The 12,171-nt window shown below is 22.5% G+C and overlaps 1 protein-coding gene across 2 annotated transcripts in view; it reads left to right on the forward strand.

The window, feature by feature from the left end:
* The window catches only part of LOC127288164 (thyroid receptor-interacting protein 11-like), a 33,147-nt gene that overhangs the window by 3,920 nt on the left and 17,056 nt on the right, over positions 1–12,171 (forward strand). Inside the window, exon 1 of one of the 2 annotated variants that reach the window (XM_051315476.1) lies at positions 4,373–4,776. The exons of the other annotated variant lie outside the window; for it this stretch is intronic. The gene's annotated coding sequence lies outside the window, so the exon portion shown is untranslated. Of the gene's footprint in view, positions 1–4,372; positions 4,777–12,171 lie in introns of those variants that run through there. 2 annotated transcript variants of the gene reach the window in all.

The following is a 12,171-nucleotide window of genomic DNA, read 5'->3' on the forward strand; positions in this document are numbered from 1 at the left end:
ATTTTGTTTATATATATATATATTAAGAATTCTCTAGGAACTTGAGATAAGAAGAATGCACCTTTTTTTTTTTTCTTTCCATCATATCTTGGACTAACAAAGGGTCGGTCTTTTCTATTTTCTTCCCCATTTCGTCTATATAAAAACGTTGACTATTGTGTCATTCTATTCATTCGCGTTTCACTTTTAGATTGTTTGCTGGCGTTTCGGATTGTCGTGACACAAGTGCTTTTTGACTAATTTATGATAGAAAAGGTGCGCGAGAGTGTTTGAGACTCGTTATTCACCGGATATGACAGTCGGTACCATCGCCTCTTTTTTTTTTTTTTTTCTATTTCTCTCGACCACTTTAGAATAACTTGTGTGTATCAAATTCGATACAATCTATTAATGAATTTGAATCACTAATCATTCAATGTCCATTATTATTCTTCAAATTTTATTTCTCTTTTATTTTTTACCCTTTTTTTTTTGTTTTTTTTTTTTTGTCAAATATAGAAATTTAGCTTTCGAAATTATTTGTAAATATACACTGCTTTTTTTTTGTTATTTGTTTAAAATAATTCTACAAAAAATATCTCAAATCTCAAGTTAAACAGGAATAAGATTCAGGTTTTAGATCCGGGATGTGTTTCAGTTTACTCAATTTTTGTTGATTTTGTAAGTTTGAAACCTGAAATTTATGATGATAATAATGATGATGATGATAGGGTTTTTGTTTGCTTCTTTTTATTTATTTGCGTCTTCAGGAAGTAATTTTTGATTGTCTTGAAAAAAAAAAAAATCTTTTGAACTATTTCCGAAATTTTTCTCAATTATTTTCGGTCGTCTATCGCATTTTTCCTTTTATTTTGTGAAAATAAAATTTTTTATGCTATATTTAATTTAATTTTATTTTATCATAACATACAATGGATAAATTATATTCTCCGATCGATATTATCGTAAAGAATTATTTTTAAATTTTTCCAGTAAAAAGCTATTTTTCATAGACAATTACTAGCGAGTCAAATAAATAGATAAAAAATTTTTTTTTTTCAAGTGCCTTGAGCAAAAAAAAAATTGCATAACGTTTCTATTGACTAAAACTGTCAGCCATAGCAGTTCCCTCAACATTAATGCAACTAATGCAAATTTTTGTATAAGAAATTCATATATAGATAAACTACTATCTTTTGGGCTTTGGAAAAAATAAAAAAAAGTCGTAAGTAAGCAAATTTTTTTTAATTTAATTTTTTTAGTATAATTGTAATCTTCTTCTCTAATTATTATTTATTATATTATTTTGGGTACTTATTTATTTCTTATAGTCAATTTAATTTATAATTTAATTCAGGGTTATATATATATATATATAGGGATCGTTTTACATTTTTGAGAAGAATTTTTGAAATTTGAATTTTAGTTTAACGAATAACTATCGTTAATCTTTTTTCCCATTGAAAAGGATACAATTCCCACGTGCATTCGGACCTAGTGACTTAAGTAAGCAGGGTCACTGCATAAATAAAATTGTAAATTCGATTGCTTGGGCTAAAAGGGTCAAGAGACAATATATAACAAAACGTTGTTTTGCCATCCGTTATCAAAAAAAAATTTATTTAATTAAAAAAAAAAAAAAATAATTTTTTTTTTAAATTTATAAATCAATTTTTATAATAAATTTAATAATTCTGCTTTTATATTGGAGATGAGTTATATGTAAACAATGAATTTTATTCGGATAAGATAATAAATATTTTTAATTCAGGGGTTGATAGTGACTATGACTACCCCTTTTGTTATCTTATAAAGACAACGAATTTTTTTCTAATAAACAATCACGTTTTCTCGATCAGTAATTTAAATTTTCATTAAAGATTTGTTTTTATTGAAAATTAAAACATATTTTCAATTTCTTTTAATTAATTTCTAAAGTAAAAAAATGTTTTAAATAATTTATAAATAATATTATTTAACAAAATTTAGTAATTTTAATTTGATTTCTATTTTTCGAAAAATTTGATTGATGCTAGTAATAGAAACTACAAAAGTAATTTTTTTTTTTTTTTTTTTTTTTTTTTTATCGAAAAAGTAGTTGTATTATCGAAACTGTTCAAGGTTGCTCGTCACGCAAGCAATATCGTTAATAAAGTAAGTAGAGGTATAACGTTATCTTTAAGAAAGTAGGTATCTATAACTCGTTCGAAAAATTAGCCACGTTTATATATATATATATATATATATTATTGTCAGTGAGCCACGACATTTTTTTTCTGGTAGTACATAAAATAAACAACCTGCTCGACTTACAATTATTGTTTTCTACATAATAAACATTCATTGTAGGGAACAGCAATAACAATGTTTAAAAAAAAAAATTATTAATAATTTTTTACAGAAAATAAATTAAAAAAAAAAAATTGTCTCTTTCATAGGAAAATCTTTTTTGAATTTTTTTTATTTACTTTTTCAATTTAAAAAAATAGGAATAAATTTTTTTTTTATTTAACCGAATTTGGAGACAAATAAATTATTCTATTATTTATAATAAAATTAAAATAATAAAGATTAAAATATTTTTAATTAAAAAAAAATTTGTTTTGAAAAATTTCAACCCTAGGGATCGAAATAATTCGAAAGAATAATAAATTGAAATAGAAAAATTTTTCTAGTTTTTTTTTTTTTTCGCGAATGTGAGAAAATTTTTGAAGATTAAAAGGAAACAAATACAAAATCCTTGCTATTATCATAAAAAGTGTGTATGTGATGGCAGGATGTGCCTTTTTCCAATTTGGTTTCCTTCACCTGGCCGCCCGCAGCACCCGTTTACATGCGACTATATAGTAAGGTTATTCGGGCAAGGGGATGGGCGAGAAGGAGGATGGTCGATAAAAATGTCCTGCTGTTAACACACAGCATGAATACTATATATATGTATATATTTAGGCGTAAACATTATCTGAAAGGAAAAGAAGCTAACAGCTATCCTAATTACATTATTCATGATTATATATATATCGTTTAGTTTAGTTTCGTTTTTTTTTTTTTTTTTGCTCTTTTCATCAGCATACACGCGCATATAATAGGGATCAGAGTCATCGTCTGCAGTCAAAATTCAATTCTTTTATTCAAAAAAAAAAAAAAAAAAAAAAAAAAAAAAACTGAAATCTTTCGAATATATATCGTTGCATGAATATACATATATATATACCAGTGCGACTCTAATTGAAGACATGCCTGGGAGAGCAGTGTAACTGCAAAAACCTTCTTTCTTTCAAATTGAGCCTGACCTTCTCCTATCATCTTCTCTTTTGTCTTTTAATAATATAATAATACTTCTACTATTTATTTTAATTTTTTTTTCTTTTTATTCAAATCCCGTTCAAATGAAAAATAAAAAATTTTGTAACATTGAATTTTTGTTTTCCAAACATTCTCTATAAAATTTGAATCAATGTGAAAATTCAAAAAAAGGTAATATTCCAAATTTTTTTTTTTTTTTGTTGGTTAAGTTTTAATGTCTATAAGTAATTGGAAAAAAATTTGGATCATTAGTAAAAAAAACCAACTGATTTGTTATCTTCTAAGAAATCAATTTTTAAAGTGTAAAGAGGAAAAATATTAAAATTTTATAAAAAGTATTCATGAAAAATGAAAAAAAAATTGAATTTAGCCTAATTAATTTTGTTTTTACTTATATTTAAAAAAAAACCGATTACGATGACAAAAGTTGTATAATATTTTTAAATATAAAATAATTTCATAAGTCTAGTTCAATTCATAACAAATAAAATTTTATAACTGTTGCGTAAAATTTAAAAACACCCTATTCTATAAAAAAATTAATACGTAAAAGATATATTTCCACTTGTATACACTCTTTTTTTTTAATATTTTTACTAGAAAAAAAAACCAAAACATAAAAAATGTGATTAATTTATTAATTTGATATTATAAAAATATTATTAAACTCAAACTATTTGATTAATACCAATGATTAATATAATTATTTTTAAAATTTAGTACCAAATTAATTCAATTTACTAATTGTTAATTTACATGCCAAATTATTATTATTTTATAAAAATTAGTTGAATATTTTAAATATGTTAAAATAATAAATCGATTAAAAGAATTATTATTTGTATCTTTTTTTGGGATAAAAAAAATTAAGAATGTTTGAAAAGAAAAATCCTTTGAACGGTGCAAATGAGGTTTTTTTTTTTTTTCTTTTTCTTTGCAAGATTCATGTAACAAAATCTAAAATACACTTCCTTTGATTGTTATCACTGTTTTGCCGCTTAGTATGCACGTTACCAAGTCCAGTGCACTCTTATTCGTCACTATAAAGTTTAATCGCTCTTTCGTTATAGATGACTTGAATCTCTCTCTCAGAAATTGAGCCAATCTTTTTCTCTGTTTCTTAGGCGCAAGTCCTCTTACAAACATCCTGACGTTAACAGTTGTTAGTGTAAAATATTTATCTGTCTCTCTCTCTTTCTCTCACTGTTGCTTATAAAAAGTCGTTAGTGTATTGGTTTGAAAATGGTATCCCTTTTAATTCACGTGTCTCTCCACTTCGACCTGCTCGGTAGTAGGAGACCTCAACGCACAGTTGCGTCTCGTCAGTCGTGAGGCTTACATCGTTCAAAATGCATCTTTCCAAAAACTCGTGTTCAAATCATCATCGCAACAATTTTTTTTTTTTTTTGTATAATTCTTCTTTGAAAAAGAAAAAAAAATCCTCATGTGCTTTCGGAGTTTCCTGAACATGACTCTCGTCTTCAATGACAAGTAAGCATTTTTTATTTATTTAAACATTTTTAATTTGAAATTTGTAGATTTTTAAACAAATTTTAGTCCGTCTTCAAAAAAAAAAAAAATTATTTTTTTACATAATGTTAAAATATTTATATTACAATTTTTTTGTAATTAAAATTTTTTTTTAAATTTTTATTTTAATTACATAAAAATTGTTTCATACATTGGTAACAATTGTTAATTGTAAATGAAATTAAAATTTTTATTTTATTAATCGAAAAATAATTTTAATAAATTAAAATTTATTTTAATGCACAGTGTTTTAAATTCTCTGACCTAACTTAATTTTTTTCTTTCTAAAATTTAACCCTTCCACATTCCGGAATGTAAATTTACAAATTATTATTGTAAGTATGAAAAAAAAATTTAATTAATTTTTAGAAAAAATTATTATAAATATTGTTTTAAATCATCACGATTATTATTATTATTATTATTATTATTATTATTATTATAATTATTATTATTAAATTATTATTTAATAATAAAATATTGACACTTTTTTCTTTTTTAATTTTCTACTTTTGTTTATTCAATTATTAAACATTATTTAAATTTTGTTCAACTTATTTGGAAAATTGAAAAAAAAAAAATCTCCAAACAATTATTATATAATTGCTCATGATTAATGAGTATCATAAGATTTATGGAACAATTACATGATTCCATTCCCGTTGACTGCCCGCGAAAAGCACGTGATGTATATAAAAAAAAAAGTTTTGTCCTTGTCGGTAATTCTTGCGGGGGAGTATATACACTATATATATTGAGGTGTTACTATATATTTAAAAGGAAAGTGTAACCGCAGACGGGACTTTATCATTAAATGAATCTGACACGCAATTTTATTTCAGTTTTTATTGAAATTTAAGAAAATTATTTTACACACTTTTTTCAAAGCAACTGAGAATTATACATTAATAATAATAATTATGTAATTTTTTTTTTTTTTTTTTTGCTATTTTCAAAAAATTTATAAAATTCTTTTTTTTTAAATATTCTTTAAATTAAAGGACTTTTAATTAAAATAGAATATTATGAGAAATAAAATTAAAAATCAAATGAAAGGGGGGGGCGGCGAGAATTGAAGATCAATTAAAATTTCAATTTTCAGCCAAATAATCGTTAAAATAATAGCAATTTCACTTTGAATGACTGTTAGTTGATATATAGAGGACTGATAAGGGACTTATCGAAGTAGGACAAGAAAATTCATTATAAGTAGTTTCTCGTATATTATATTTTTGAGTATTATGATTATCCTGAATTTTTTTATTTAATCGAAATCAAAGTAAATTAATAATAATAATAATAATAATAATAATAATTTTCATTAAATTATTTTTTTTTAAATTTTTATCCTGAAATTCCTTAAGATTTTCCTGTTTTTTTTTTATGTTGATAAAAATGGATTTTAAGAGAAAATAAATGTGGAAAAATAACAAAAAGAATTTTTTTTTTTTGCAAAAAAAAAGAAAATTCCACGCGATATGAATGTCAATCGTAAATACGCATAGAAACGTAATCATCTTCCGCAATGAGTAACGGATTTAATATATTACGAAGGATCATGTTGCGCGTGTGCACATTGAAAAACTCTCTCTTCTCGTGAAAATTCCAGGGTCGTGTGTAACTTTTTATTTGACTTGCGCGCATTGCAATTTTTTTTTTTAATCTTATATACCAGGATATTTAGCTGTTTACGACAATTATGTGTATATATATATATATATATATATATATATATATATGCAAACGTACACTGTATATATTTTATGTGTATCGCATTGCAAACACTATGTAGGCAATTTTAATACTTTTTAATACATGTAAATAATCTGATATACTGTGTATTTAATAAGTCGAGTGACAGAAACTTGATTAAGAAAAATTCACTGAGATTAATAATTATATAGAAATAAAAAAAAATATAAAATTAATAAAAAGTAAAATAGAAATTTAATAAAAAATTGAAAATTAGAAATAGAAATTTTGCCATAAAAATTCGAATTTAAATTATTAAAAATTTGGTTGAATAATATTGTTAATAGTACAATTATTTTATTTTTTTACAAAAAGTGTTAATATAATATAAAAATAATTTTTTTGTAAAAAACATGTTTTTTGAATATTATATTTTTTTCTGAATTTCATAAATAAATTAATCAACCGGTTGATATATATATATATATATATAAAACTAAAACTTAATTAAACGTCCACTTTAACCGATGGCAAGTCTATTGTCGATTAGTCGTCAGGCTGAAAGAAAATCGATCCGCTGTTTATTCAACCTGGACGATTATTCTTTTGTGAGTGTTTTGACCCTGTAACGTCGTGCCAGACGTAAAACATCATATTGCGATAATGAGAACGACGTTTTTTTTACATTATGTATTAAAAAGAAAAAAAGCTTTCAAAAGGTGTGTGAACATATATATATATAATTTATTGCAATATATGAAAAACTCCTATATTTTGTTATCTCAATTTGAAACGGGTCAAGTAAACGCTGTCGTTCACTAGACTTATAAGAAGGTCAAAACTATTTTACGCTGATCGAAAGTCATATTCCGTAAAAAAAAGGAAATTGGGAGAGACGTTACGTATAATGACATTGAATCTTGATTGCCGCGGATGTAATATAGCATAATTTGTATAGAAGAAAAAAAAAATTACCTTTTATTCCCTTATCGTCAACATCTTTTATTTGTCTTTTCTAATTCCATTGGAAAATATTGTCGTTGGTTGAAGAATTTTTTTTTCTCAAGATCTCACACCTGTAGAAAAAAAAATCAGTTATATTAAATAAATTTTTTCAAATATAATTTTTTTTAAACAAAATATTTATAATACCTAAATTTTTTCATACAAGAAAGAAATTTGCCTTTCATTTCCTTATCGTCAATATATCTTTTATTTCTCTTTTCTAATTCCTTTGGAAAATATTGTCGATTGTAGAATTTTTTTTTTCTCAGGATCTTAATACATTACACCTGTAGAAAAAACATTTATATTATATCAATTTTTTCAAATATAATTTTTTTAAAATATTAATTTAAAAAAAAAAAAATATTTTTCATAAATTCGAAAAATATTTGAAAAATTCATTCAATCAAAAAATATTATATATTTTTAGATATTTGCTCGAAACTCGAAAAAATGTTATATACATAATTCATATATAACAAGGTTTTAGAAATAGCTTTTTTCTTCAATTCTATTCTATTTTTAAAAAAACTGGTTCACTCTCTTTTGTGTATATACCCTATATGAAATATTATATATAAAAAAAACAAAATAAAAATGTTTTTCAATTTCAAACGCTAAAATATATATATATATATGAATTTACTTGATAAGCAAATTCATTTTTTTAATGAGATTATACAATTTTTTTTCTTATGACAAAAAAAAAATTGTGCTGCAGATAACGACATAACATTGACACAAGTGTGCTTCAAATATTCCATCCTTTTTTTTTTGTACATTTGCTTAAGTACCTACTATTTTAATATTAAAAAAAAATTCTGCATTTGCAAAAAAAAAACTTATAAATTTTTAAAAAATTACTTAATTTAATATATTAAATAAATAAATAAATAATTAAATATCGAGTAACAAAATTTTTTATAAATACAATTTTATAGATTATAGAGAAAAAAATGTGATTATTTTTTTTTTTACAAAATTTGATTTGCCACAAAGGAGTATAGTAAATTGATACTTTTTATTAAATTTAATTGCAAGAATAAATTGTCTGTTTTAAAACTATAAATAATATTATGAAAGCTATAATTTCATGACAAATGCATTATTGCGAAAATATTATGCCACTGTGTTAGACTTTGGGAAGGTGAAAAATAGTAAGTCGGTACAAATTTCCATCGTGCCCCGATTAGAACTAATTAAACCGATCCTTGTACTTTAACCTCAAGTCGCAACGTTACTCAACCACCTGCCTCGCGAACACTTCAAAGACTCAAATAGAATTTTTCTCTTTTTTTTTTAAGTTTCATAAAATTTCATTTCACAATTTTTTCCTTTAATTTACAATATTCCTAAACAAAATTTTCTGATTTTATTTTTTATTAATTTTGTCAATTATTTTTAAATTTTTACGCAAAACATATAATATAATTAAAAAAAAAATATATAAATGTAAAAAAAATAAATATATAAAAAATTGTCTTTTTTTAACAGAAAATAATTTTTTAAAAAAATTTAAATAATTAATATATAAGAAAATAACTAGTCATATGAGTTTCAAGGGTAAAATTTATCATAAGAAACTATATAAAGAAAACAAAATGCATGTAAGTGCATGACAGATATATTAAAGTTTATTATATAATGTCCTTTACTATTTTATTTTTCTATATTTATTCTGTTTGTGTGTCATGTTATTTTTTTTTTTTTCTCAAGTCACTGTGATATTCTCTTCTATGATTTTTCTTCACTATCTTCACGATCTAGTCATTAATTTTTAATTTTATTAATTAAAATTTTGTACTTTAAAAAAAGTTTCATAAAAATGAAATATAAAAAAAAAAACAAAATTCTCTGATTTTGAAAATAATTTTTTTCTCTCGATATTAAATTAATTTTCTTATTTTGTATCGAAAATTATAAATAATATCAAAAAAAGTTTGCATCAAAAATAAATAATATTTTTGAAAATATTTTAACCATAAACTTGTAAGTTATAGTCTCATATATACGAATAATTAAGTATATTTATTACCAATATATAGGTTTCTCTAATAAAAATTTATAGTTCTTTGCAATAGAAACTGCGAGTTATGAACCGCAGGTAAAAAATAAAATTTTTTTTATTTCCAAGCACTAGTTTAATGACCTAATAGTCTCACATCTTTGACATGCCCTTAAAGCACAAAAATTTTGTATCGTTTTTTATTTTATATAAATGCTATTTTATATATTACTTAAATAATATTATATTTCTTAACAATATTTGTAATTAATAATCAACCTTTCAATATTCATGATTGATATAATCATGAAATACCTACTATTTCAATAATTTATTTTTTTTTGTCTCTTGTTTAATGAATAAATTAATAATAATAAATAATTCTTTATTTAAAATATATAAATTATTTTTGAAAAAAAGTATTAAAAATATAATTTTTTTTTTTTAATAAAATAAATAATTGGAAAAAATTATTATTAAGTATTTTTAGTAAAACGATTATTTAAGTATTAATTTTTGTGGAGCCTCTTTGAAGCGACTCGGGTAGAAAGTTTTTTTTTTTTTTTTTTTTTTTTCCTTCGAGGACAAGGTAGGATTACCATAGCATCTGCAAAATTTGATTAACAGTTGCTCTCAAATAAGTCGCTCTTCATGGTCACATTCCCATTACATTTAGTTACATAATTTTTATGGCTTGCAATTCATATTATATATATACATATATATGGCATATAAAAATTTCTTTTCTATATTAAAAAAAAAAATCTTTATAAAATAATTTCTATTTTAATAATAAAATAAATGTTTATAAATTCTAAAAATCATTTTTAAATTTTTCAAAAAGAATTCAACTTTGATTTTAAATGCACAGATTTTGTGACCCAGTGGTTAGTAACCGAAATAGTTTCGGTCGTATAAAAAAAAACTATTCGGTTTTTTATATTTTGGTTTTCATTGTTAAATAATTATGAGGCTTTTTTCACATGTCAAAATAAGAATTATTTACTATTTTTTATTGTTTGCCAAAAAAAAAAAAACAAAGATTAAAAGTTGAAAAAATAATTTTTTTTTTATTTCTATTCTAATGGGGGAAAAATATATAGAAGCTATTAATTAAATATTAATTGGGATTTATTAATTAATTAAAATTAATTCGAAAATTTGTTCAATGGATTTTAAAAAATATACAATTTTTTTTTATAGAGAACGATATATATATATTCGATGAAACAAAGGGAAAAGGTGGTTTTAATTTCAAATATATATAAAAGTAACACGTAACATCTGGTGTTTACTCGCGGCAACAAGTGCAAACGATCGTCAACTTTCATCGACACCTCATGAAAAATTGCGTAATCCGCCAACAAAATGCATTATATGGTTCTTGCAAACTCCAACATTTATAATTTTTCACTATTTTACAAAAAACCAGTGATATATTTATAAATAGTTTTGTGGGACACAATTACCATTCACGTATAAGAGATAACGGTTATCATATATATATATATAAAAAAATACACCTATACGAATTTACCTATAATATTACATGTCTTTCACTCGCACAGTAAGACAATAGATAGTTAGTCGATTTAGATAATGAATTGTCCATATATATAAAATGTATTTTCGCTATACACTAAATTATTTTCCCGTACTAAAAAAAAGGAAAAAAAAAAAGCTGATATACTTTTATCTATTGCACGTCAGCAACCGTACATAATTGTTATTTGCTTGACATTAGGCCAAGGGAAAATTATCTTACATTGCAATTACAAGTCAAGTGATATAATGAGAAGCAGCACGAAAAAGTATATAGTGAATTTGTCACAACGAGAAAATCCCCAATCATGATTGTCATTTAATATGAAAATTTATTTATTTTTTTATTTAGCCTAATAATAATAATAATAATAATAATAATAATAATAATAATAATAAATATAATAATAAAAAATATAATAACAGTGAATATAATAAAATTTAACCGAATTTTTATTTAACCGATATGTTCATTTAGCACAATTTTGATTGAATCAAAAAGTTATTTTAAATTTTTATTTAGCTGAATTATCATTTAGCAAAATTTTCAATTAGCACAATTTTTATTTAGCCAAATTTTTGAATTAATATAGACATTTTATTTAACCAAATTTTCATTAAATCAAATTGATTTTAATTATTTATTTAGCTGAATTTTCGATTGGCAAAATTTTCAGCAGATTTTTTATTTAGTCAAATTTTAAAATTAATATAGACATTTTATTTAACCAAATTTTCATTAAATCAAATTGATTTTAATTATTTATTTAGCTGAATTTTCATTAAGCAAAATTTTCATTTACCAGATTTTTTAATTAGATAAATTTAAAAAAAATTTTAAAACCAAATTTCTATTTAAGTAAAATTTTCATTAAACGAAAATTTGATTTTAATTTAATTTTTATTTGAAATAGAAATGAAAATTCTAAATAGAACTCATCTATTTTTAATTATTAATTTTTTTTTAATTTCTTAGCAAAAATATAATTAAAAAAAAAAAAAATTATAAAAATATAATTTGTTTTAATATATATTTTCCAAGAGTTGCCTTGTACTATTTACTTTTCTGTTCATAGATATAAATATAAAAGAGAGGGCAGCAATGCTTTTCT

Source organism: Leptopilina boulardi, unplaced genomic scaffold (assembly GCF_019393585.1).
Source record: "Leptopilina boulardi isolate dan_hultmark-lab unplaced genomic scaffold, ZJU_Lbou_2.1 LbouV2_123, whole genome shotgun sequence".
Classification (NCBI taxonomy): Eukaryota; Metazoa; Arthropoda; class Insecta; order Hymenoptera; family Figitidae; genus Leptopilina; species Leptopilina boulardi.